Source organism: Falco rusticolus, chromosome 5 (genome assembly GCF_015220075.1).
Source record: "Falco rusticolus isolate bFalRus1 chromosome 5, bFalRus1.pri, whole genome shotgun sequence".
Taxonomy (NCBI): domain Eukaryota; kingdom Metazoa; phylum Chordata; class Aves; order Falconiformes; family Falconidae; genus Falco; species Falco rusticolus.
In genome coordinates, this window is record NC_051191.1 from 5943622 (window position 1) to 5971468 (window position 27847).

Consider the following 27847-nt stretch of genomic DNA (forward strand, 5'->3'; position numbering starts at 1 on the left):
GCCTCTTGCCCTGTCAGCAGGCACTAGTGAAAAGAGCCTGGCTCTATCTTCTTTACTGTCCCACCAAAACACTTATTTATACACACTGATGAGATCCTCCTCTGAGCTTTCTTCTTCTGAGTCTTCTCTAGGCAAAACAGTTTCAGTTCTCACACTTTCTGCATGGGAGAGATCTTCCAGTCCCATAATCATCTTAGTGGCTGTTTTCTGGTCTGTCTCCAGTTGCTCCCTATATCTCTTCCACTGGAAAGCCCAGAACTGAACACAATACTCCAGATATGTCTCACCAACGCTGAGCAGAGGGTAAGGATAACTTCCCTTGACCTGATGGCAACAATCCTCCTAACGCAGCACAGGATCCCATTAGCCTTCCTTATAGCAAGGGCACATTACCAGCTTATGGTTGACTTGCTGTCCACCAGAACTCCCAGTCCTTTTCTGCCAACCCAGTTAGCCCCCATCCTGTACCAGTTTGTGGTGTTGTTCCTCCCCAGGTGCTGGACTTGACATTTCCCTTTGTTGAAATTCATGGGATTTCTGTTGGCCCATTTTGCCAGCCCTTAAAGGACCCTCTGAATGGCAGCACAGCCCTATGGTGTACCAACCAATCCTCACAGGTTTGTATCATCCGCAAACTTCCTGAGGGTGCTTTCTGCCTCCTTATCAAGGTCATCAATGAAGATGTTAATCATTACCAATCTCATCATTGATTCCCGGGGTATGCCATTGTAATGGGTCTCCAACTGGACTTTGTGCCTCGTATCACAACTCTTTGGGCCTGGCAATTTAACCAGTTTTCAGTCTGCCTCACTGTTCATTTATATGTTTGTCAATGGGGATGTTATGGGAGACAGTGCAATGTAGCAGATGCAATTAGCAAGTATGAATATCCATCATGAAATCACTGCTACTGCCCACAACTAAAAGTAAGTCTAGTTTATGGCTTTTTTGACAACAGTCTTACTTTTGAGTTAGGGAAGATATCTTGGGACAGCTATAATAAAGGAACTGCAATTTATTTACTACACAGTATATCTAAATTTTCTGCTCTTACAGGACGGCTATATCTAAATTTTCTGCTCTTACAGGACGGCAGATAAATTAACTTGGGCCTGCTAATTTGTGAGTGTGCACACAACTGATCGCAAGATATGAGTTTACTCCTATCATATATAAAAAGGTCTGTGAAAACTAAACCAACACATCTGACACTTCCTTTTAAAAGAACTTTAATGCAAATGAAATGTAACAAAAATGTAAAGCAGCCACAAAGTAACACAACAAAGGGAAAGAGTCTAGAAAACTAGAAACAGAATTAGGTAGATTGAACTCTCCTGGTGCATTGGAAGATACGTTTTTTTCTTATGAAAGTGTATCAGTCTTTATTGTAATTAAACCATGATCCCTTTCACATCATGTGGCCATTTTTTTCTTTCCAAAGTGTTACTCTTTCTTTACAGGTCTGGTAATTCCCTTGGAGAATGTTTTCTATGATTCATTTGTTACTAATTCTCTCTTTGCCTCTCTTACATCACTATTAACAAATGCAACAACATCTTTCTGGTGTTTCTTTATGCCTTCTGCTTCTTCTTTGCATGGGAGATACGTGGTCTTCTTTTGGTTATAGAATCATTTAGCTTGGAAAAGACCTTTGAGGTCATCAAATCCAGCTGTTAACCCAGGACTGCCAAGTCCATCACTAAGCACTGCATCTAAGTATTTTTTAAAGACCTCCAGGGATGGTGAAGCCACCGCTTCCCTGGGCAGCCTGTTCCAATGCTTGACCACCCTGTCAGTAAAGCATTTTTTCCTAATATCCAATGTAAACCTCCCCTAGTGTAACTGGAGGCCATTTCCTTTTTTCCTATTGCTTATTACTTGGGAGAAGAGACCTACCCCACCTGCCTACAACCTCCTTTCAGGCAGTTGTAGAGATCAACAAGATCCCCCCTGAGCCTCCTGCTCTCTAGACTAATATGTGATTTTGAATATGAAACCTGTATTTTCTCCTGCTTGTGCTGAACATTCTTCACCTGTTGTATCACCTGCTTTACTATCACCTAGGTCTATATTGTCACATATAATTCTGTGTTAATTACATTTACTGTGGGAAAAAAAAAAAACCCACTATATAATGACAATAGTTGCATCCTTCCTTGAAAAATAACCACCCCATGAATTACAATTTTGTATGTAATAAAACTATTTTTTTTTTTTTGAATGGTACACAGAGCAACAGCAGAAGTAGGGATCTTTGAGCCCTTCAGGATAATCAGATTCTTTGCCATTTGTAGGGGTGTTTCCACAGACCCTTTGACAATGCTTTATAATGGCACATCGTGGCACTTATGAACTGATATATCAAGGAGATTTACTGAAACAAATGGCTCATGAATTGTGGATCATCAGATGAAATCCCACAGCACTCAAACTGTGATTTACACTGCATCGTTAAATTGCAAGTTCATGCCTTTCATAACATCTTGTAACAGCTCAATTATTAAAAATATCTCCATGGATGGAAGAGGATCTTTTTAAAATGAGACCTCCGTATTTCCATTTCTGTACATATGTCATACTTCACTTATTCTTGTCCAGAATAAAACATTTTGGCCACTGCATGTACAATCTTCAGGATTCAAATACCCATCAGTGGGTATATTTAAATGTATTTAAAAAAAAATAAATGTATAACTTCATAGACATAAAGTAAAACTGACAGAATTTCATTTTCCATATGGATCTTCATCTCCTCTAGAAACTCAGAACATTTAAGGGTTTGTGGGGAGATGGAAGGGTTTCCTTTCTGGGGTAGGGGTGTGTGTTAAAATATAATTTTGGCAAACTTATTTGAAAATTTGCAAAATTACTTGAAAAACCCACAGTCTTAAGTTCTTTGTTTATCAACTAGAAACCTGTCTTACTTTGCTCATGCACTCAAATTCTGACAGGTAGGAAACATCTTAGAAATTAAAGGATAGTTTAAGTCTTTGAGCTGTCCTTAACCTCTCAGCTGATGATGTAACAGAAGTGTCAATTAGTGCCAAACACAGTGATACTTTGTGAATGCATTCCAATTAGAAATAATCAGTTTGTTTGGCAGAGAACATTAATGCTGGTAGAGAGTATATTTGAGCTTCTGGGAAAGTTATGAATGTATGCTGTACACTAGAAACTTCCTCAGAAGCCATTACTGTAAACAGTGTCAAGAAAATACTGCAGAAAATACTGATCAGCAGGTTCAGATGACTAACCGTTTAAATGAGTGTAATAGAATGGTTGATAACCTTGAAATAACCTAAAGAAAGGAAAGAAGGAAGGAAAGAAGGAAGGAAGGAAGGAAGCAAGAAAGAAAGAAAGAAAGAAAGAAAAAGAAAAAACAGATTCTGCAGTAATTTTGAATACTTGTAGTAAAATACATATCCATGTCTGGAAGTAACTGGACAAAGATTTATTTGCAGAATATATTACCAACCTTAAATTTTATACGTGTTCTGATGTGAATTGAAATGTAACTCTGAGACTTTAAGTATAAGAGCTGATATTTTCCAGTAAATACTATATACAAATATGTATCTCCCCAAAAAGCATATGCTTAAGCTTTTTGTGAGTTCGATAATTTTCGTAATATTTCTGTCTGCTTGTTTTCTGAAATAGATGATTTGTCATTGCATTGTATATTATGCACTACTGTTTTATTCAGTGCATAAAAGTTACTCACGTATTCCTTCATCCATTTAACACAGTCAATGATCACATATGGTACACTGAGAATATGAATTATATATGCTCTGCTAAAACAAAACATAAATGGATTTTATACAGTGCATTTTTTTTTTTAAAAAAAGAGGAAACAGAGGGCTAGAATAGTTGCCCGTCAAGATGAGAAGATAGCTAATCTTAACTCTAACTCATGCACTTCTCTATTTTGAAATACCACGCTTTAACTGGATTTTAGATAGTTGGGAGATGAAGTCAGTGTAAGTCCATTCATGGTTTATAGTCCAAATCAGCATATCTGCATTTCTTCCTCAATGACACTTTCATATTGCTTTTGTCATTCTTGCCACTACCTTTGGAAGTGTTGTGGCTTAACCCCAGCCCTTAACTAAGTACCATGCAGCTGCTCACTCACTTCCCCCACAGCAGGATGGGGGAAAGAACTGGAAGGGTAAAGTGAGAAAATGTGTGGGTTTGGATAAAGACAGTTTAATAGTTAAAGTGAAAGTGACGTGCACAAGCAAAGCAAAACAAGAATTCATTCACCACTCCCCATGGGCAGGCAGGTGCTCAGCCATCCCCAGGACAGCAGGGCTCCGTCACACGTAACGGTGACCTGGGAAGACAAATGCCATAATGCTGAATGTCCTCCCGCTTCCTCCTTCTTCTTCCCTCAGCTTATATATACTCGGCATGATGTCATATGGTATGGAATATCCCTTTTGCCAGTTTGGGTCACCTCTCCTGGCTGTGTCCCCTCCCCCCAGCCCTCTCACTGGCAGGGCCCAAGAAACTGAGAAGTCCTTGACTTAGTACAAACATCACCCAGCAACAACTAGAACCATCCATGTGCTGTCAACACTGTTCTCACACCAAATTCAAAACAGAGCCTGCACCAGCTATTAAGAGGAAAATTAACTCAGCCCCAGCTGAAACCAGGGCAGGAAGTTAAACAACTCTTTTGGGTAGATGAAAGAACATACACCTAAAAGCCAGCAAAAAAGCAAGAATAGAACTAATACTGAGATTTCATAATTAAAGTAAGCTGCTCTGGTAAGTAGATTGGATGGCATTTTATTATCTGCAAGGATAGACCACCACCATAAAACACTGCAAAGAAATGAGACTTGGGTGCAAAGCCAGCTGATGTGTTATGCTGAAAAATAGAGAGATTGTTAACTATAAAAATACCTTTGGTTAAGGTCTTCAAGATTTGCCTTGAGTGGAAGAATGAACAAGATATTTGGATTCATCTACCCTTCTCTGTCTTGCACCACCTTCTCCTTTTTCACTCCGCTCCCTTTCCAGTACCCTTTTCCTTAGATGTGTCCTTATTACCCTTGCTTTCTGCCATTTCTTGCTGCTTTAAGGAAATAATGTTAATTATGGATGCTGAGGAGACAGCCTTGCCCAAACCTCATTAACATCATTCATAGGAAAATATACAGCTTTAAAAATTATAATGGTTTAAGGTTTAACCACACAGATAGAATTTCAGCTGCCGCAGGGAAGAAAATATTGGTGCATTGTAAAAATGTTGGAACATTTTGGTGGGTTAAAGTTTTGCAATTTAGGAATAGTTTTGTTTGAATCTAACAAGATGTCTGTGTAGGACTGCCATATTAAATACCAAAACATTTCTTAGAGCAGAAAATAGTTTGATTCTTTTTCTGTTCCTCTAATTGTTGCACTAGTATTCTTTATTTCTATTTCAGTATCATATGTGCAATGTCTTGCTGGCAAGTATTCTCCTTAAACTAAGATAACTGCAAGTTCAATATGCTGGGAATACCATAGTCTTGAATTTGATTAGTGTATGATTCCTTACAAGACACTGCAGTCACATGCTTACAGATCTTGACCTGGAAGAACCAGAATTATTTTACAACCTATGATCAGTAAAAGGATGGGAAATTCTGACAACAGTTTTTTGGGTTTGGTTTTGTTTCATTTTTAGCAGTAAATCTATTAATACATTAGCAGAATGATAGTTCTGTTCTGATTGAATACTTGTGTACCAGAAAAGGAAGGAGGGTTGATCTGCACATTCACTTGGCCATGTAGATATGTGGAGTTCTGGCTGATCTTCCACCACCATCTGCTCAAGTGCTTTTGCATGTCTGTGTCTGCAGGAATCTTTTCTTTTTCCACTCCCACCCCCCAGCCCCTTACCCTAATTATCCCCTTATTTGAAGGAAGTTGCCATTTATGTACTATTCCACCTTTTCCACTATTATGTACTGATATCACATTAGACATTTATAGTATAGACATAATCATATGAAATGTAGCTGTTAAGACTCCCTTTATAGTTGAAAGATAAAAATAGGGAGTTTCTGTCATATCTCATCCTCATCCTTATGTAGAAACCTAAAAATAGATCACATGAATCATAACTTAGAGGTTCCTATTTTTCTCCAGTGAGTGACTATAAAGGGATACAAGGATGACTAGCTCAGATACAGCCATCTACTTTGTAGATGTTCAAATTAAATGGCTAATGTACATATTTTTTTCCTAGTAACTTTTTTTTTTTTACTACTGATCTCATAGTCCTTTTGCTCATTCATATATGAAGCATTTTTGAGACAATCACTTACAACAGCTACTACTTTCTTTTTTTTTCCCTCTTCTTTCTCCCACGCTTCCTACAGGAGAGGAATAGTAGAGTCAACTCTTTCACAGTTACCATCTTCTCTTTTTTAAAGCCTTCATGATGAAGAGTTATTTGCTTCAGTCACTGAGATTATAGCAAGGAGACTTAGAAGACATTGTACTTAAGGTTAGGACAGTTTTGCACATATGTACCTCACTTTCAGGTGAAGGAGAAGCAGAAGAAAGGGTCCTGCGAGAAATTTTACTTCGTATTTAATCCTCCATTTAATTTGCTAGGTCTGAAAGGCAATGATCAAGTGAGAGGCAATAGCAGAAGGCAACAGCAGATTTACAGATTACTTCTGGACAAAATGTTCATCCAGACTGGCTTTGTATTTGATGGTAACAGTAGACGAGATGAAAGGTTTTTGGAGGGGTAAGGTTGTTGTAGTTTATTATCCCCAATTTGTTACCACAGTATCTATAACCAAATGATAGTGCTATAGGAAAGAATGGTGTAATTTAAATCAACATTTTTGGTCCCTGTTTCCCCAAAAGATTTCTCCAAATTCTTTAGTTTGATGACTATTACTATTATTTTTAAAAACTTGTTATCTTGGATGGTTTTATATGATATTCAGGCTTTAAGAAGTAGAATGAAGGGCTCTAAACAGCTAGTTTGCCTTAACTTTCTCCTAAATAAAATATAATAATATAATTAAATTATTATAAGTTGTATTATCTCCTCAATAGTATAATAGAATAAACAATACAGGCAGTGTGCAGATGTACTTAGCTGTTCAGAGTGTAACAGCTGGTAAAACATGCTGCCACTAAATACATAGATGGTCCAGTATAGAAATGACCTCATGTTAAACTATATTGCAAGGTAAATTATGACTACTCAAGAGGGCATTCAAAATACATATGACAGTCTTTATAAAAAAATACTAATAAAAGGTTCATGTTGCATATGAGTCCAAAGAGGGCCTGTTGACCCAGACTCCTTCACCTAGACTGAGCTGACCCCTACTCAAATTCAGGAGAATTCTAGAAATGTGCCTGTCTGAAAACACTCTTTCTAATACCATTCATTCTAAGAAGCAAAGATTTCGTCTTGATTGTAGCTTCCTCCTTCTCAAGCTTCCAGAAACTTGATTGCTGTTGACACTTTAAGAACAATATTTCTCAATTGTCTAATTATGATTTCTGATGATTGTAAGAATAGTGGATAAAGGCCTTCAAAATTTTAGGATTCACAGGATCAGTTCTATAGAGCTTATATGAACAAGATTTTAATAAGAATCCTCAATAGATTTATTCAACTTCAGGCAGGATATTATGAGATATGGCACCTCAGGGATCAGCCTCACTCCCAACGTAGCATTGTTTCACTCATTAATCATATAGCTTCAAGCAGTCAATATTTATTGAATAATGCAAAGAAAACTTACTTAGAAAATTTATAATACGATGGTCTAAAAGTAAATGCTGTGAGGAAGATGGTGGATAACTTATAACTATACTGTTGAAATGGTGTGTGGAATTGCGTAATAGGGGCAGTACAATCATTTTATGACCTCCTAGGACTAAAGAAGACAGGAGTTTTTTGCCATAGGCAGTTAACAGAGCTGCAGCTATCCTAATTGAAATAGAGTACGTGAAAGTTGCAGTGGCTCTGGATTTGTCCTAAAAGCTTTAATTGCAAAAGACATAAGGAAGTGCAGTATTCAAATGTACTTGACTGGGCTTAGGGTTTTTTTTTTCCTATGGAATAAATGCAAGAGGGGTTATATAGAACACTCCAGATTTTATATACAATTATATATTTTATATAATAATCTTTTAATATAATGTTAACATTTACATTATAGTACATGCATCATATTTAGATATAAAATAATATTTATACATTACATATTTTATATAATATATTAAAATACATTTTAATAAAATATAAATTTTTAAAAAAAATTATTTTGGGGCAAATATACTGGCATAAGTCACTGCGTAACTCCAGTCTGTTTTGAAAAGAGATTACATATGAATCTGCATTAGCGTTAATGTTAGCCTCATAAGGAATGATATTAAATTAATCAATGCTGTAATGACTAAAAAAAAATCTGTTTTTTCTTTAAGAAAGAATTTAAGAAAACTAGCACATAACCCTAGGGAACTGGCAGGAGTCGGCAGTGATTGTACTCTGCAATTGACAGTTTGCTCTTATCAGAAGAACAAGGAGTAATGGCTAGAAGGATTAAACCCCCAAAGTGAAGGATGTTTAAAGCTGTTGGTTTCAAACCATAACATATCACAACACTCTATCCAGATAATACGTATATCATACATATATTGTCAATATATGACAATGTATGTTTAATAAATTTTGTGTGTATATCAGATTGGATTGATTTGCAAAGGAGAAATTGAGGGAGTAAGATAGCAAAATTTAAGAAGAAAATGAAGGGAAGGTAAAGGAACAAGAAAAAAAAGACACAATAAATTAAAAGAGGGAAGGAAAAGAGAAGGAAAAAAGAAAATGAAAGAAAAAAGGAAGAAACAAGGGATTCTGGAGTACAGAAGCGTAGAAGACATGCACACACACATACAAAAGAAAAAGGAAGAAAACTACAAACCATAAGTGAAAGAAGGAAGAAGGTGAAAAAGCCATGAGCAAAAAATTAAGCAAAATGAGGAAGAAAAGATTGCTGAGATCACAGTCCCACCAACCTGTGAATTTTGAATGGGTATCAGCCAGCTGCTGGGAGAGGGCCAATACGTTGCTTGGCTAAATGAAAAGCAGTTGGCATCCTGGTATTTTACATGTGATGAGCATCCAATATGTGACACTTGATCTTATGCCAGGAACATGCTATGGCTTGAAATCTCCAGAAGCCAATCAGAATACCCAGTGACTACTTTCTTTTATCATTTTAACTTCATGTCCTGCACCGAGGAATACTTAATCCAGCTGCATGTGGATTTAGATGGAACAAAATTCAGACTGTTTAAAACAACTGCTCACAATCAGTCCATAAAACATAAATTCTACTTCAGGCAGAAACCTTTCTCTTAGATCAAAGAGCTATACTCATTCCATATTTTTTATTTTTTAACAAAAAATGTCAGATCAGTCAGGACCATATTTATTTAATTACATATTTATCTGATAGCCTTCAGCCAGACGTGGCTATCAGAGATGGCGCCAGAAGTACACCCACTTGTATTTGGCAAGCTCTGACTTTATGATGTTGTAGCACTAATTCATCCTATTATTCTAACATTGAGAGCAGTCTCTAATCAATAAGAAAGTTATGGTTTTATCTTAATCACCATTCCTCTACTAGTGAGTATATTTCCTTTAAAGTAGTAATACTTATGCTTTTGCAAACTAGTGAGTATATTTCCTTTAAAGGAGTAATACTTATGCTTTTGCAATATATGATAAGAAACAATGCAGTTGTTCTATGCCCTTTAATACTAAAATTTATTCTTAGCCGGTTTGAAACTGATGCTGTAAAATCTCTCTTTTCTAGGTCTATTTACAGTCTACCTACTGATTTGTAAGAGCTAGAATTCGAGAAAATGCTGTGTCAAGGGGTAAAAGGAGGTAAGCAAAAGTAGGATGAGATCTATTTTAATTTCCCTTTCCTACACCTCCTTCTCAATACTGATACAAATTTCATCACTTTAAATCTCTTGCACATTAATTGTGCTAAATGGACATGTATGAGTTTCTGACTATAAACAGCTGCAGGGAGTTCCAAAACAGAAAGATGACCTATGACTCCCGAGTTACAACTCTAGCATAGGGGGTCCAATTTGATAATATACTCTTTTACTTGTTATTTTTTAATTTATGCAAGAATCTGTAAGAACTCACCTCTATTTCTGTGTTCCAAAAATATTGCAGAAACACCCATGAGCACTTATCAGAAGAATTATTCACATGAGAAAAACTGCTACATTGGCAACTTATGGACTCTTCTCATAATACTATTTTGGTTTCAGAGTATATCTGCAATGGGGTCATTCCATGTAGAGATATTCAAGCTATTGGATATTAGGAACAATCAAACTGGAGTAAGACCTATCTAGTCCTGCTGTGGCCCACTCACCAGTCTTCAGTATGGACTTCCTTTCCAATGCCTGCTTAGGGTTAAAAACTACATTGTGAAATCAATGAATTATTCAAGTAATAAAAGATTTTGTAGGATGCAACACAGTATTTTACAACTTTTAAATGAGGTCACACAGTACCAGGTCAAACTTTGCTGCTGCTGAATCTCTACCGGTTTTGGTTAAGCTAATTTTAATATGAGGCCAGTCTCCTTCTTTTCTTGTAGCGCAGGGATTCAGGAATGTTTGCATGTAGGATTTTCATTCAGGTCTCAGTACCCAGCGCGAGGTGTAATTGTGAGTAAGTTTATACAAGCACTTTGTATCTGGCAGAGAACGATTTGTCTTCACCTCCACAAGCATTCTGAAATTATAATGTAGTCACGGGAAATTTATCTCTAGGATTCTCTACTGAGTCCTGCTTGTACACCCAGAAGTGACATTAGGCCCAACTCTGTTTTGGTGCATATAAATATCTTGCTGTGAGCTTTTGAAACACTAAATAAAATTCCATAAACCAATAAATTTATTCATCTAAAATATAGGATGAATGTTATTTCCATAAGGAAAGAGTCCCTGTCCTTATGGTGGATTTATATAATCTGAGTAATTTTTCATCTAGCTTACAATATGATGTAGTAAAGTGCATTCTCAGTTTTAACCTCCAAAGAAAATAAAAACTAGATAGATAAGCCATTTTCTATATTTTTAAGGGTGTTTTTTAATATTTTACTTTGTAAGAAGAGGCAAATTGTCATTGGGCCTTTTAAAGTACAAAATAAGGCATTGTAAGGAAGATGATGACTATTCAAATGCACATTGTTAATAATTTCTGTGAATTATTCTGCAGAAAATGAAGCAACTGTATTTCATACCACAAGCCCTGCTTTAAAAAGCACAGTGCTTGTATTCCCTCAGTGACTTTGATAAAGGTACTACACCATGGTGATTGCCAGCATGTGACCACAACAAAAGTCTCATATGACTCCCAGGGGCAGCTCAGCATGAGTAAGCAATTCCTAGCACCTTTGAAAGCTACATTCCAGTAAGAGATTATGGGTTTTGTACAGCCTTATGATTCCTGCCACTCCCCCCCTAAAACAAAACATCATTGTTATTATTTCCTTTACATCAGGAGACTTGATGACTATCACACCTAACATTTTAACATTTCTTAGGAATAAGAAATTATTTTCCAGGCCATTTTCTATTTTGGTCCCCGGTGATGACGAACATGTGCTAAACATTATAATAAGCCCCAGATAAACTAACTGAGGGCTTCATTCAATCCAGAATGTCACAATACCGTTGTAAACAAAGCAAAATGTTTCCAAGAAATATGTGGTTTTACCCATCACAAATAACACAATTAACTGAGTACTTTACAGGGAAACCCATAGGAAGACAGGAATTTGTTCCCACTGAATACACAACATTTCCCAGTCTATGGTTCAAGCCTGAATTATGAAAAATTGAGTTTGAGGCTTTTAGCAATATATATTTTTTTTTAGAAAACTTTAAGGAAAATAGCTGCATTCTGTCCCTCCTTCACCTTTTAAATTAAAAAAAGGAAAGGAAATCCAGTTAGTTTTAGTATTTGCCGGCACCTTACTTTAGATAAGCCTTTAGTCTGCTTTGGTAACTCAACTGTACAAAACTGAGCTTGCTGAAGAAATAGCAGACTATTTCCCTAATCAGCAGCAGTATAGCTTTGCAAGCATGGGACAAGCCTGCCAGGACAGAGTGTCCACAACACTGCTGCTGTGCTTCTTCCAGAGCTGTGCTGGTTTATCTACACTGAGCTATTTCATTCCATGTAAATATATATAAATTGCCTGGATGCTGTATTCTATAAATGTAGCAAGAGAATATGAAAGCTGCCCTAGTCATGTTTAAAGTACTATATATTTGTGGACATGAGGTCTAATTTACATAATATTTAATGTCACCTGGCATTAACACCATCTTACACCTCTGATGTGAGGTCTGAAGCAGCATAATGCTCAATTAGGAGCCATAGCTTTTCTACCCAGATGCTGTCAGAGAAGCTTTGTCCATATCTTCCTATTTGTGGGCCACAAAATACTGCATCATTGATTTAGCCATTCTCAGCACATCTCCATCACTCTACACCCTCTTACCCTTCAGAGAGGAAAAGTTTGTAGATTGATTTCCACATGGGTCTACTTGTATAAGCCTGCCTGATACCTACAAACTGCAAACTATGGCTTAACTGTAAAACTTGTATTTACTTTGCCTTCAAGATTTACTTCAAATGAGCCAGCTTGCAGTGCCAGTTCAGCTTTGAAAAGCATCATAGCAGCATCTCAAAATCTACTTCCTTTGGAGACCAAATGGGAAGCGGACCTGAAGCTCACTTCATGTTACACAAACTACCAAAAACCTTTGCTTTACCATGGTTCCTGTGAAAGGATGGCCAAAAACTGAGCAAGATCATCACCTCTAGCACCTTTTTACCTGTTGCTGCAATGGGCTCTGTGTCCCTGCAAGCACTCAGCACTGTCTGGATTAAACTAATTTAGTACAGTCTCAAGATGTTAAAAAACAGCTTGTACCTCTCCTTTTTCCTCTGCACATCTTGAAATAGATGCCATTTTCTTTTTGCTAGCTTTCTCATAAATCTAGATGAAAATACACAGGGATTTTTTTCTTGATAGCTTAGCAACACCTTATGCCTATTTGCTTTGGGGGTTTTTGGTGTAATGCTCTTTCAGTTTGTTTGTTTGTTTGTTTTACTTAATTGACAATTTTTCTTCTTGCTATTAATCTTTTACAATGTGGTAACAACATTTCAAATGGAACTAGGGATCACTATACCAGTGTCTTTATATATGTTGACAAAGAAATTATAATTTATCCTATTCTGTTTATTGCGGAAAGTAGCTTAGTACAAACCTATGGAACGCCTGGCATAATGTGATCACAGGCTATGACTGGAGTCCTGTGTGTTATTAAATAATAGTAATAGGTTAAATGCTTGGCAGGGATAAAGAGGTGAAGGTGCACCTAGAGGTAGGTTACAGACAAATATAGCCAGTTACAACCATGACAGATGTCTTTGGCAAGCTATTGACAAGCTCTAAACATGGAGCCAGACACATCAGTTTAATCAAATAACAGATTTCAGGGGTGGTTGATAGGACATATTGGAGAGTTGCCAAGAAGTGCCTGATAGTTACATTGGACTCTTCCAGGCTCAGAGGCAGTTCAGTTTCATTTCTAAATGGGTTCTACAGTCATAGAAGGGAGGCAGGACACAGAGGGAGGCTGCTGAGTTTTATTTTGAGTTCCAGTACCAATATTGATATCCCTATGCCTTTTTTCAGCACAAGAATTATTTATAAACACTTATTAATCACACAGTGTGGACTGACTAATTAAATTGACATTAGGTTTTTCTAATTAGACAGTGTTTGGGAAACATTTCAAATATGAAAAGAACTGTATTGAATCTAGAATTGTTAATCATTTGATCATGTGAGCTCAACAAATGACCATAATAGACATCCCTGGTTATCTGCATTTAAGCACCCATGTAGTTGCATTTACTTTAATAAAACTTGGTGATGTTCTTCTAGCCAGGCATTTACACAGACCTGCTAACTCTTGAAATGCTTTATTTGGCCATGTTAATCACCTAATCTTCTCTCACCCATTCCTCTTACACTTGCACATATGAGATAAGAAGTGGAAGATGGGTCTTGACTAGTTTAAAACAGCTTATGATTTGGCAAAAGAAAACTAGACAGTAAAAAGAAGCTGTTAACATCGAAAGAGAAACACCAGTCTAAACCTTGGCCCTGCAGGACAAAACGATTATGGAGCATGACAGCCTTGTTGTGCTGTAACCACTATCTCTGTACTCCTTATGCAGGCAAAATTGCTATTCAAAGCAATGGAAACTTCCTTAAAGGGAAAACATTCCTAACAACATATTTTTGAGCCCTTGAGGCTGCGTTAGTGACTGATGCATTTTTAGGAACACTTTTCTCTTTATTCTTGAAACAGAAGTTTTTGCAGGTGCATTTTTATTCAGCCATATGTGAGGGTGGTTGATCTAAAAAAATGTACTTAATCTCAGATGAAAAACTCATTTTCTTCAAATATATTGACAGGATGTGATAGTACAATGTTACTGCTGAGATGCAGGTGAATATTTTTATATGGTTAGATATATATATCTTTATATATATCTATAACTTTATCAAAACACATTGAAATAGCATTGCTGCATGAAGTAGTATTCATGATTAGCAAGAGGAGAAGTGAATGGCAAAAATCCTCACCTTCTCTGCCTTTTCCAATAAGGTTCTCTTTCAGCATCTAACCCCTGCGGACCTTTTTAGCATTACTCCTGAATTAGACAACATATATTAAAAATTCCAAATTGTAGAGATACACAAGAGTACAATGGTTAGCTTCTTTTCCTGCTTAAGGTCTTTTCTTTTCATACTGGCTATGGACAGTATAATAACCAATGTTTGGAAAAGTAGTCATACCGAAAGAAAAGTAGGTAATTATGTGTAGGAAAAAGTATTAGGAGTTGATTAATCCAGTAGCCAAATGGAGAAAGCCTGCTGCAGCTCCACATACACAGGTCTAACCAGTAGTGAGGCTGATCTTGAATTCCCAGCAGGCACACATGTGCACATATGCATGCACTAAATGTGTATATTTATATATACACACATGCAGCTGGTCAAACAGACCACAACATGGACAGAAAATGTATTCATGCAAACAGTGTCAAACCCCTTAATCTATACTCATCTCTGGCTAATGAGGGTGAAGGTCAATTAGTGGGACACGTATACCTATATAGACATATATCCTGTACAGATCCCTTCAGCAGCCAGGCTTAGACACTGAATCTGTGCAGCAGCTGCCACTGGATCGCTGGTGCCTGGACATAGTAAGCTCCTAAGGCCACAGCTCTACTCTAGTTGCTGATGCTCGGAGCCCCTTTTGCACAACACACAGACAGCCACACACATGCTCAGTCTCTCCAGTAACTTGCCTTGGTGGACACCCAGTCTGCCCATTCCCTGGCTCTTGGATTTCCCTGTGACCCCATGCACAGACAAACACAGGCCAAATGGCTCTCCCCATAGCTGGTTCCCAATTCTGGCCTTATGAATATCCAACCTCCAGACCTCATAGTCTCTCCAGGAGTTAGCCTGGACATCCAGGTCCCTCCAGTAGCCAATTCTCAAACTCTCTCGTCTGTCCAAGACCTGACCCAGCCTTCTGGCCACTCCAAAACCTGGCTCCCAAGTCTCTCGTCCTGCTGGCCAGCTAGACCAGCTTGATGTTTGCTGGCAATTGCATGCTGACATGCATACCCACACAGCACACTCATGCTCCAGTCTCTCTAGGTAATGGCACAACAGGCACACAGGCCTCTAGACTTGCTGTCCAACCCAGTGGCTGGCACTTAGACCTCCATGCACACTCACACACATGGAATAGACCACCCAAAATAGTTAGAAATGGATTTTAAGGAGAAGGCAGGACAGACTATGGGTATCAGACACAGGGCATGGCCATGCAAGCATAGTGACCAGCCCCCTGTTTACATATAAATGGCTCCTTTTATCCCTGGCTCTGTTTTCCCATGCTTGTTCCTCCCCAAACCACCTTGATTCCTCTCTTTGCCAACCTTTGGCTCTTTTTCCAAAATATGCCATGTCTTATGCAAAATGCATTTCACTGTATCAAATAATGAGACCCATACCCTTGCACGCAGTAGCCATCAGCCCCTTATCCAGCCTATAAGATTTTCCCCATGGAAAACCTCTCCCTTTGTCTTGAATTGGTGAGTGTCACCCCTGGGCCATGGGGCTGATCATCCTTCCAGGGTAGCCCTGGGACGAACCAGGTCAGGGGGGTCCTGATAAGGTTCTTGGGGTTCCCTGGCCTGTCATTGTTCCTCTAGGCTCCTTTGTGTGCATAGAGATGAGCTTTTAATCAAACCACCTAACAAAAAAGTTTCTGGTGGGGACACAGATGATTCTCTACATTCCCGAGAGGTAGAGGAAGGAAGATAGATCAGTTTTTACAACATTACTTGTTGAGTAGTTTGTCTAGTTCCCAGTTCAAGCTAATGTACCTACTTCAGCTTGCTAGTCCTCACCTTTTAGGGCCTGGAGAGGCTAGGAAGGGGTAAGTCAGACATTTGATGGTGAAGATTATTTCAACACCGAAGTAAATGCTTGAGAAAAACTGCAAAATGCCTTTTGAGTTTTTTAAAGAACACACTGAACAAGTACCTCTGAAAAATGGCACAGACTAATGAGATTCTGTTTTGGTGGAAGTGGATGGACTAGGTAACTTCTTGTAATGCCTTCCAGACTGCTTTAGGTATTGAATTCTGTTAATTCAATCAGGTGTTCTATGAATTTTGTTTAGAGTTTAAATTTCATTTGCACGTAATTTAAAATTTCATTGTAAGATTAACAAGAATTATAATATAAAATTTGCCAGTATTTTGACTTAAACATACAAATTTGTTCCTGAGGTGTTAATTAAAAATTCTAAAGATAATTTAGATTAAGTTTAAAAAGCACATTTCAAATGAAATTAAAAAGCCACCATCATGTGGACATGATACATACAGTAGTCAAGGAAGAAGGTAATGGTAGTGTTTCATCTGTCACAATACCACAGCCTTCTATTAACTAGGATTATTTGAAGCAAAACTCAGCCTCTTTCTTTTCTCAAGTTTTCCAGAAAACACTTATCACAAACGAAATAAGGAATTGTCTCAATATTGTCACCCTTCCTTAATGGCATTTTTTACTCTAAATAAATAATCTATTTTTAAAATACTAAAGCTATTGATGTTATTACAGCTTCATTTGTAAAGAGTAGAAATGATGCTTTTATGATTAAGACACAGTTTGGGAAGCCAAGACACTTCTTTATAGTGCTCTCTGCTTTGTCATAAAATTCTTATGTAGTGTTTGCCAGATCAATAGTTTTCTTTCTTGCCTGTGTCTTGTTTTCTCCTCTTTCTGGAAAGTGGAAACATTAATCTTATATAACAACATGCACTGAGGACAACACTCACCAACAAACTAAAAACACAATATCAATATTATGATAACATGTTCATCGCTATTTTTGTCACTGCCTAGCAGTGACATAATAGCTGTACATACACACAGTGAAGGAAAGTCCCCACCCTAGAGAATTTATCTCATTACACAGAAGAATGAGTCAGATAGGAAACAGAGGCACAGACTTGCTTAGCAGGTTAGTGGCAGAAGTGAGAACATATTTTTTAAAATTACGGGCTGAACCTCAGGAATTTTAAGTGATCTGATTAAAGATACTGAAGTACCTTACAAAAACAGAAAGAGGAAGTCAGATGATCTGAGAATATCTTCAGATACTGTTAGTTAAGAACAGTTTTTTAAAACTATCAGAGGTGTGTATTGTCTTTTACATTATTATTTTTTAATAGTAACAGTTGTATTCGGTTATTTTGTCTGCTGCCTTACTATTTCACTACTGTACTCTTAAGTTTCTAAAAGAATACTGTAAAATTTATCAATAGAAATTTGCATTATAGGTGGTTTTTTTATTATGTTTGCTATTTTTGTATTTCAGTATATTTAATTCTGGATGTAAGACAGATATATGTCACCCTCTGCTTTTAACCATTTGCATATGGGAAATTATTTTTTCCCAATCTTGTACACAAGGGCAATGTCTGAGCACAGTTTACGAATCCATAGAAAATGAATCATATATACTTAATTTTGGAGAACGTCAAATCCATTTATAGCTAGGTTTATTGAAGTTTTTTAAAAAAACATCTTTTTCTTGTTTGACTTGAAGTGACAGATTTTCCCATCAAATCCATCTGACATCATCATCATCTTCTGTGCATCTCTCACTTTTGCCTTGTTTTCTCTTCTTTTTCAACTCATAAAGCTCACTCCATGTAATTCTTTTATTTTCCTTCCCTTCTTTTTCTGAGCTTCCTTTTGCCCTCTACACTCTCTTCAATCCCTTGTGCATCACAGCCTTCTCTTCCTAATGCTTGTCAAAAAGCATCTTCCAAAAAGAGTTTAAGAAATTATTGTTCTTCAGTTCCTTAAAACTTACGTATGTTTACACATGATAATCATCTGCATGATTAGATTTCAATGCTCTGTCTTTAAACTTTTTTTAAATTCACATCTCCTTTGAAAAGACCGGTGGTGGGTTGCATTTTGTTTTGTTTTGCTTTCTTTTACCTTTAGTAACTGTGATGTGATAATAGTGGGTGAAAACCTGGGCATGATCAGAAAGTTTTGTCATTGATTTAATTTACCTACTCTCTTGAAAATAAATTAATAAAAAATCTGATATTCTGATCTCTGACTACATGAATAACATGAGTTGGAGTTACAGCTGGTACAGATCAGTGTGAAATCAGTATCAGGCCTGGTATGTTAGCTAGTTTTCTTGCACCTTTGCTGTACCTGAAGGTAAAACTTCAGATCTAATTTCACTGCTATAAGATGCAGAAGAACCTTCCCTCAAACGCACACAAAACATTAAAAACTATAGATTTATAATATAATACTATTTATAGACTGAGTTTGAATTTAGATGCCCTCATGGAAACCAGAATTGCTATCACTAGAGAAAAGATTCTCTGGCATCTATAATAGGTTCTTGTAAGAGGAAGAGGGTACTATTTAACTAAAAGTTTGCATCAGACTTTCTTCAGGTTGGAGCACCCTTCCAAGCCTTTCAGATGTTAGCCTTGTCCTTCCTAAATACATTTTCATCACCACGCAGGCCGCAGGGCCCAGTGGAGCCTGGTGGCAAGTGGGCTGGAGCCGGCTGGAACCGGCTGGAACTGGCCATGCCCAGCGCAGGGCAGCCCCAGCCGTGCCTCACAAAAGCCACCCCAGCCCCTTGCTGGCAACAGGGCACTGGCACCCAGCTCAGATGATCAAGACCCATTGTGCTGTGCTGGCTTAAATATGGATCATTTCCATTTCACTGTCACCAAAGTTTAAATTTGGATATTGTTTTCAGAAATTCAGTAGTATTTACATTTGCATAAGGAATATGTAAAATTATGGGTGTGTTTTCTTAACTTCCACTCATTTTCCAGTTTTTCAAAATTCTTCATGAACTTCTTAAGAACTTCTAGCCATGCAGTTATTTGTAGTCCTCGGGAAAAATCTATTTGCAGCCATTTGGTTTTGGTGGGGGTTTTTTTGGTTTTGTTTTTTTTTTTATAGTATTGACATTAAAGCACCATGAGAAGGGTGGGTAAATGAGCCACCTTCCCTTTCAGATGATTACAGAAAGCAGATAAACCCCATTGCTGAATCTCAGCAGAAACGTAGGCATTATGTAAAGTATTGGTAGAAACTGAACCATCTACCTCAGTGAGTCTTTGGGGAGCTCCCCAGCTCTATACCGCAGAGGCCAAATATAATCTACAATTAAATTTGACTAATTATATAAAAAGCATTCCGACAATTGTAATGCATGGGACCTCAAGCCACCTCCCAGTATTATTTTTATCTTTTCAACCCATGTATCACTGCACTTACTGTAACAAATTCTCCCTTCATCGATGTCTTGATTAAAAGATTCTTAAACTACTGAAGTTGACTAATGAAGTTTAGGGTCACAGTTATCAAAATAATGAGGAAAATAGTGTTGTAAATCCCAACATAAGGAAATTCTGGGTCATCCAGCATAAACTTTTCACAAAATGCAAAAAGGTGCAGAATTCTCTTGGGACTTTCTTTTAAAATGAAATCTTTCTATGGTCAAAGATGTTACATGAATGCCTTATGTCCCCAGTGGTTGTTATTTTTTTTATTTTTCTATTTTTCAGTTTTTCCAAATAAATATGTCTTTGAACAGGCATCTGGAAAAACTTTGCCATGTCACATTGCTGAAAAAACTACTACATTCTTCAGTATACAGGAATGCATATCCTGCTGGCATTTTGTCATTGAATTAACAAGTTTTTTTTGTAACAAGTTTTGGTTGTCAGTATGTAAATATGATTATGTAGAGAAATGTAAGATAAAAACAAGAGTATATGGGAATGGTCTGAAAATGGTGGGAAGTTTAAAAAATATAAATCCAATATTTAAAAGGTTTTCCTGCCAAATCTGCCCAGAACCTTTCATTTGTTTGGGTTTAGAAGGATTTAGAATATAAACAAAGAAATCAATACAGTGAAGGAAAGAAAACCACACTGTGATGTTCACTTTGCCTGTACTTTTTCTGACCAGTGCCATAAAATTCTGACAATGCCTGAAGTTTAAAAATAGCCAAGCTTTTCATCACAAAGTTTAAATGCTATGTTTAGGTTTCTTTCAAATGATGCCTTCAGGTACCAGTGTCACTTCATTTATTATTTGGTGCAGTTTACCATGTCCAACAAATGGATTTACTTTATCTACAGCTCCACACCCTGTAGCTGTTCATTATGAAAGGAAACCAGGGGCCCTAACAGCTTGAGAGATACTCCTATTTGGGCTACCATAGCAACGAGTATGTGTGTTAAAGTATAGGTCACATGGCTTAATTTCCTCAGGCTAATTAATTTCACTAATTATGGCCTCATACCAGCTGCAGAATGTGTTGGTGACCTAGTGAAATCAGCTGTGGACAATTTGTTTCCATACTATAGTGGTACAACCTCACCATGTGGAAATATTAATGTCATTATGAGAATTGCATACAGTATGCACAGAAAACAAATGCTACTGCATGGTTAGAGACTGGACCATGAGGCCTTGAACTTGTTTAATGTAGATGCTTAAATCTTCCTTATTGCTTTCTCTATCATCTCTCGGTATTAAATAGGTTATGAAGAGCCGAGTAGTTAAGCTTAAAAGATTGTCATTGAAAGGTTGTTTAATTCACCAGCTTTGCAAAGGATTTATGAAGCACCTACCAGTTAAGGCAATACATATATATACATAAATATATTTTTAAAATAGTAATATCTACCAAGCAAGTAAAAACTAGCTTCCACTTATATTTTTTATATTTTGCAAAAATAATACTTAACTGAAAATCAGAAATTATGTCACAAATAGCATTGACTGTATAACAAATCAGAAGGCACTAAGTCTGTCTGTACAATGGAGTTAATTTTAGCCCTTGCCACATATGCAGTTTAATCTGTGTTTTAATAGAAAAGCAGGTGTCTACCTAGGCTTTAGGGAGCAATTAACAATTCATTTTATATAAAACTACAGTGTCTCACTGGCAAAACTAATTGAAGTAAATAAGACATTTTCAATCAGCTAAGAGAAGGCATTAAAACCACCTTGCAAAATTGTCATGACAAATTACCAGCCAAAGCACAAAACCTTCTCAGACGGCCTTTACCACAGTGATTGATGAGAATGAAAAATTAATGACATCTTATTGGCCTGTCAAAAGAAAAAAATTGCTTGCCCGACTGAATAGAATTTTGTGAGGCAGCATTACATTATGGGAAATTAATAAAATACACAAATGGATTTTATTTTTTAGCATAATTATTAGGAGTGTTGTTTCCTCTATAGTGTGAAAAAAAGCCAAATTCTCCTCTCATCCCCTCAGGACACAGGCTTTCTGGGTCTATGGCTTGAGGATAATATCACCAATCAGTGAAAAGTGATATTTAGGAAACTATGTAGTTAGAAGGCATGGAAGAAGACAAGAGTTGTGACTGGTGAGCTCTTAGCATGCAGACCCCAGTCACTGCCTCTAGAATGTGCAGTACATGGAACAACTGGCACTTCAGTCCTGGCTTTGGAAAGAAATGGTCCCACCTTTCCGCAGCCTGGCAATGAACCATCACAAAGACTTTCTCAGAGCTGGGACTAGGTAGAAGACTTGTGGACAGGTAAGATATGGATCCAGAATAGCCAGATGAGGAGTTTCATAAAATACTTCACTTGTGTATCTACTCATAGTGCTTTTCCCCCTTCTATTTTCCTACTTGCCATAATATACAAGTAGTCATTATGCATTTTATCTCTGTGTCACTTCCTCCTATGACAAAACAAGTCTTTTAGTTCTGAATAACTGTATGGAACATCATGAGAATACATAGAAAAAAACTCAGGTTATTCAATAGTGAAAACATCAAGACATTGACTATAAAAAGGGTTATTCAGATTTTAAACTTTTAATTTAATTTTGTAATGTAAATTTAATAACCAACTGTCTTTTGTTGTAAGGAACGATATACCTCCTCTAACATAATATTTCAATAAAAGAAATTGTCCAGGACTGTTCAAGGAACAGTCTTTCTTCCTTTTATCATTGCCTATGATGTATACTTGTACCTGTTAAAAATACTGCTTTCTTACTGTCAGTGAGATGTATTTTAAGCTGAGATAAAAAGGGGATTGTATGTTTAACAACTATATAATATGACTTGTCAACATGATTATCTATCTCCCAGTTTATAGAAAAAGGACATTGAGTTTATTGAAGCAAATAGCCTAGAGAGGCTAGCAGGCTGAAATGCTTCCTAAATGCAACAACCCTTGTGAAAAGAAGGGTAATTAGGGAGGCTGGTGATTAAGAAAGGGCTCCAGTCTCTTTCTGAAAGGTCAGATGCTGTGTAGGCTGCAGTTAATGGTACTCATTTTACTGCATCTTGTAAAGAATACTTGTCAAAATGTAGGTTTCAAAGTGCAAAAAAAGAAGGGCAGGGGATTTTCATGAATAAAATGAAAAGGAAATATAATCTTAAAAATTTTCCTCTCAGGAAAATAGACTTCATAGCAAAAGCAAAAAGACCCCAAGAAGAAATAATTGCCCACAAGGAGATAAGCAGTTATGTGTATTTTATACTCTCTAGAATGCATATTGTGAAATCATATGTCATGTAACACGTAAGTCTGTGCACATCTCTGAACATGCCAGGGTCTGGAAATGAGATGCCAGGTGCAACAATGACCCAAAGAAAACACAGTGAAGTAGAAAAATTGAAATGCTGTGGGATTCTTTCCTTTGGTGCAGATAATTTTTTCTTCAGTAAAGGGACAGACAACATGTGGCACTAGAGGTGATTTTAAGAATCAAATGAATGATGTTCTTCATAGAAGAGGTGTGTGCATGAGTGTTTTACTTTTTATCAGAACTGAGCAATACCTCCAGTAACAGCAAATCATCATGTCTCAGATTTCAATCCACTAAGCACAGAAGTAAAGCAAAGTTACTGAGCATCTCAGTTACTACATGTACAGTGCTGACAGGAATAGTTATATTAAAAGAATCACAGGTGCAGATTTTTCTTTTTCAGTTTGATGACTATTGGATTTTTGTAGAATACATGCAGTGACTTCTGCTTGATATACGTACAATGTAGTTTAAAATTTTGAAGGGGATAACAAAAAATGATTAACTGGAAATTTTTTTCAGTTTGAAAATATCTCTAATAATTGCAATGATATTTTTGTATTCATGCATATCACCTGATATTATATTGGTGAGAGATCGCTGTGATAGTTACAAGACACAAATGTTACACTCATCCAGAGATTTCTAAGATATCTGTGAATAAATTATTTTAAAATTTTATTTTAATTTAAAATCTTAACGTCATCAGCTTTTTTTTTAAATAAATCAGCCATAGATAAATATAATCCAGTTTTGTTTCTCACCTTAAAATAAATTCACTCTAGCAAAATTCTATGAAATTCTGTACCACCCCAAAGTTATAATGCATTAGCTGTGAGGATAACTCAAAGTGTCTATCTCATTGCTATTTAAGTATATGTATTTATTTTGTGGATGCTATTTATAGTAATGTAAACACAGTGGAAGTGTGATGAAGAGTGGGTAAAAACATCCAGACTGACTTCAAACTTTCAATAGATTTCAAATTTTATAAATATAAAATTCAAATCAGATTTCTGAGGTTTTCACTACTTTTTCTAGAGAATGCACCTACAGGAAGTACAGCTTTTAATGAAACTTTATCATGAACTAAGCTTGTACTGAAACAAAACAAGCTTTTTCCCAAAATTCTGTGTAACTTGCCATCAGTCACTTAGTATACTATATATATATATATTTATACGAAAGAAAATAGTATATATACTATTCTAGATATTATATCATTGATAAATCACTATATTGATTGCTTAATGAGTACCGTTGGTCCTTAATATTGGTTGACCCAAGGCCTATTTAAGGACATTTCCTTAGCTCCAGTCAGCTTTGAAAGAGATTAATGGGGAGCATGTATTCATGTAGAAGTGCAAATGAACAAAACTGGATTTTCAGTTCCCACTCTGTCTCCTCACATCTGAGAGTTAAAGCCCCTCACCACAACCCAGGACTCACACTTGCCTGAAAACAATACAAAATCTTATTGCTTATCTAGACACTTAGTAGCCTGAGTATTTCTTTAGTTCTGTTAATCAGATTTCAGCATATGGTGGAGAGAGTAAAAGGATAGTGTTGATCAGCTACCTTCTGAAATATATGATACCTTAATCTTATGAATCTCTGTCCTACTTTGATATGGGCAGATCTGTGTGACTTGGTGGTGTTAATGCAGAGTTGGACTGAATCTTTCATTGGTAGTGCTCTTCTTTGAGATACGCTAGAGCATATTTTCAGGAAATGGCCTTCTTTGTCTTGATGAGCCTCTTCTGTGGGACAGCAGTGATTAGCCTTATCACCTGTTCTATCAATACCTGTGTAAGGTTGGTGAAGGAGGTTGTAGACAGGTGGGGGTAGGTCTCTTCTCCCAGGTAACAAGCAACAGGACAAGAGGGAATGGCCTCAAGTTACACCAGGGGAGGTTTTGATTCAATAAATTGGAAACATTTCTTCACTGAAAGAGTTGCCAAGCACTGGAACAGGCTGCCCAGGGAGGTGGTGGAATCACTGTCCCTGGAGCTGTTTAAAAAAATGCGTAGATGCCATGCTTAGGGACATGGTTTAGTGATGGATTTAGCAGTCTTGGGTTAACGGTTGGACTTGGTAATCTCAAAGGTCTTTTCCAGCCTAAATGATTCTATGATTCTAAACTTGAGATAAGTTTTGCCTCACTAACGGTACCCAGATTTAAGAGGTAAAGTATCTTTAAAGCCAGAAGGAATCATACCTTCATTTGATCTGACCTGTGGTTTACCAGCAGCCTTTAAACTTGATACAAATACTCTGACATCATGTTGAAGTAGTAATGTCATTCTGCAACAATTAAAGAATTATTAGGTCAAGAATATGCAAGACGGATAACAGTGCTCTAGCTTAATACTGGGGACACTCGGCTGAATTTCGGCCCCAAGCCTATGTTTGCATTTTCTATGAAGCCATGGGATAACAAAAATTCAGCACACTTCCTGGAAGTGGGATATGAATTTAAATGCCTTCAAAGAAGACTGAAGGGATCAGATCTTCTGTAGCTGGAACGAACATGCAAATCACTAGGAAACCAAAAAAGTCCCACATACTTCTTCTGTGTCTTTAGAATAAGGTTGGGCTGTAAAGTGTTCTCTTTGGCTGAGTTTTAAAATAATTCTATCAAAACTGGATTTCCTTAAGAGGCTGTTAATAGTAGTGCTCTGCGTTGGTGCCAGCCTTCCACCTATACCTATGGAGTGTACTTGCCCTTTTAAGTATTGCCATAATATTTACACTTTCTTGTTTCTTTAGTACTTCTCAAACACTGTTAAAATATGTCAAAAACTATCAACAGTCTAAAAGCTGTCCTCATTCAGATCATCCAAAATTCATAGGGACATATTACGTAGTTCTATTCATAAAAATATATTCATCACCAAAACTGTTGTTTAATATTCATCATTTATAGTCTAGTGCATCTAGTGCCCTGCTAAGAAACATATATTATGCTTGCTTTTTTCTAAATTAAAGATGCAGCTGTTGAATAATGCTGCCTTTTTAGGTTCATTTTTAGTAATTTTGCTGTCTAATACCATTTACCAGGATTGCAATGAAGGGGTCCATAATACTGCTAAAAACAACCTGATTATTTTTTCTGTTGTATCATTTATTTCCATTTCAATTCCACACATTATTTTCTCATTTATCTCCACTGTTATTTCCCTTTCTTTCTCTTATCAGCAAATTGCTTTCTCATATCCAATTGATTCCTTCTCTTTGTTCCTGATACAGATGAGTTTGCATCAAAGCTTGTTCTCTTTCTTCATGATTATGAGGTCTTGACATTTTTAGCCCTTTTCATAAAGAATTCCCCTGTTAATATAAAACCTTTTCTTTTGACTGGACTTTACACTAAAAGTGTATGTTGTATGTAAGTGCTGTCAGAGATCTAGTAACTTACAGATGGACAGTCCTCAGTAATCAGGTCAAATTCATTAGTTCCTAGGAAATCATCAAATTATGTCCAATACGTGTTTATTTCATGTTATCTATCAAGATTTGTTCTGAAAAGTTAGGTCCTATAAAGCTACACTATGGCAAGAGTAGGACTATTTATTTTAAAGTAATAAAAATTTCTTTTCAGAAATTGGCTTAACTTTTGCAATATGTTACTGCAACTACAGTCTTTTGTGACTAAATGTCCTGATTTTACAAACAAAAAGTATTTTCCTGTTTAATTGGATGTTTTATAAGGCTGTGGTTATTTTACAAGAAACACATTCCCTGATGCAAGCATGCATCTGAATCTTACTCTCCACAGCAGAAATCTGTCAAGTACCAACTTCAACACAAGCTGGTTACCATAAAAAATAAGGTAAGTTGGACACTCACCTCCACCAACAGCTGCATCGCTTCCAGATTCACATTGAGACTCAACAACTAGAGAGTCAGAACATCATCAATAACTAGCTAGATACTGCCTAGAGGATTCTAACAAAGTCCATTTCTAAGACTTTTTTTCAAGTTTTCAAGTCTGAGAAAAGTTTTTGTGTAACTTCAAAAAAACTCCATACAAAACAAATAATAATTTGTTATGCATTATTAAACATAAAAAAGACTTAGTTTTAATAACAGTTTCTCTTACCATTACAATACAGAGCTGGTCTATGCCTCTGAAGAGAGGAAAGACCAAGTATCTTATCTTGGCATCAACTCGGCTCAGGCAATGCAATCTCTTTTATTATATAAAGTAAATTATGTTTTATTAAAAAGACAGACAACATATAATTAAGTTGTGATGATAGAGCAACAAAAAAACATCTCTCTCCTATATTCTTCTCCTATATTCTCTCAAAATTTACTGTTGAAAGCTCATGCAGCTCCAGAACACAAGGCTTTCAGAAGAATTAGGAGAAGTGATGTGGCTGGAAGAAAATGGGGGGAAAAAAAAAACTTGCCTCTTTGTTCTTTTGCTTCTTTATTGATCTTCACACAACATCACACCCCAGCTATTCAGGTGCCTTCTGACATCTAGAGCACCTTTCTTACTGATGCTACC

At 36.7% G+C, this 27847-nt stretch overlaps 1 long non-coding RNA gene across 2 annotated transcripts; it reads left to right on the forward strand.

The window, feature by feature from the left end:
- The first annotated feature begins 789 nt into the window (after positions 1-789).
- On the forward strand, positions 790-27186 carry LOC119149466. 2 transcript variants are annotated; one of them, XR_005104699.1, is made up of 3 exons: positions 790-926; positions 9852-9925; positions 27110-27186. It is a non-coding gene; the product is annotated as an uncharacterized LOC119149466 (long non-coding RNA). The 2 variants fall into 2 exon arrangements; XR_005104698.1 differs by lacking the exon at positions 27110-27186 and adding an exon at positions 12699-14673.
- Positions 27187-27847: the final 661 nt, after the last annotated feature.